The sequence below is a fragment of the Crocodylus porosus genome, unplaced genomic scaffold, assembly GCF_001723895.1.
Source record: "Crocodylus porosus isolate Cpor-Errol unplaced genomic scaffold, CroPor_comp1, whole genome shotgun sequence".
Taxonomy (NCBI): Eukaryota; Metazoa; Chordata; order Crocodylia; family Crocodylidae; genus Crocodylus; species Crocodylus porosus.
In genome coordinates this window covers 10,615,946-10,617,257 of record NW_017728925.1, presented here as the reverse complement: position 1 = coordinate 10,617,257, position 1,312 = coordinate 10,615,946, and positions in this window count along the sequence as shown.

Below are 1,312 nucleotides of genomic sequence, written 5' to 3'. Positions count from 1 at the left end.
CTCCTCTTTTCTAGCTGGGACCATACAGACCCCTCGGAGCTCGGGGCTTTATTTTTGCGGAGAGGAGGAGAAGACGGAAAAAGAAACGAAAAAACAAAAAGCGGAGGGAAGGAGCGGCCCCGGCTCCGTGCCCTTTGTGTCCGCGCTCGGGGGAGTTGGCGGGGCGCCGGGGCGGCCGCCACGTGAGGCGCCTGCTGCTGCCCGGGGCAGCCGCTGGACGGGCCGGCGGGGCCGGGGAGGTGGGAGAGCTGCACCCGCCGCCCCTCCCGGAGTTGGGGAGCGGGAAACTCTGCAGCCGGGCCCGGGAGGCAAGGGGAGCTGCGCTCACCGCCGGCCGGGGAGGGAGGGAGGCAGCCCGCGAGCCGGGTGCTGGCCCCTTTCCCCTGCCGGGCAGCCCGGTCCCAGGGCTCCCCGCGCTCCCCTCCCTGGAGGGAGCGGGCTCCGACCAGGCAGAAGCGACAGCCTTTCCCCTTTGCCCCTTCCCGCCCAGTCCGGAGCAGGGGGGCGCTGCCCGCTGCTCCCTGGGACCCGCAGCGCCCCGGCCCCGCGGCACGGCACGGGGGGACTACATCTCCCGTCATGCACAGCGCTGCACCCCTCCCCCCGTGTGTCCCATCCCCTAGGTGTGCGCGGCCGCCCCAGGTAAAGCTCCGTCTCGCGTCTCCCTGGGACGCCGCCGCCTCTCCCGCCGCCGCCGCGCGGCTGCTTTGCTCTTTTCTTTCCCCTTTTCTCGCTCCTTTTTTTTTTTTCTTTTTTTTCCTTTTTCTTTTTCTTTTTAAAAGTTGGGCTGTCCTGGCTCCCGCCCCCGCGCTGCTCCAGCCAGCATTGTCTGCTCCTGTGCAGAGATCCGTGTCCTGTGGTGTCTCCTGCCCGCCGGGGCGGGTCGGTCCGTTTGTTTGTTTGGTTCTTTTTTTTTTTTCTTTTTCTTTTTTCTTTTTGATATTTGGACTTTAAAAAGAAAAACAACGAAACACACAAAAAACCACAAAAAACAAAACCTTTTGTTGTAAAAAGGTAGTTTTTTTGCAGCCCCCCCCGCCCCCACGGTATAAGCACTATGTGTATTAAGGACGCGTTTCCAAACGCTGTGTCTCTCTCTCTCTCTCTCTCTCTCTCTCTCTCTCTCTCTCTCTCTCCCCCTTTTCTTTGTTTGTAACCCTGTATTTTTGTGCATATGGACTTGTATATCACCGGGTAAAACTGTTCAGATTTGTTTAAATTTATAATCTTAATAAAAAGTCAATTATAAAAGTTTGCCTGTTGTCTCCCTGCTCTTCCCCTGCCCCCGGCGGGTGCCAGAGCCCCTGGGGGC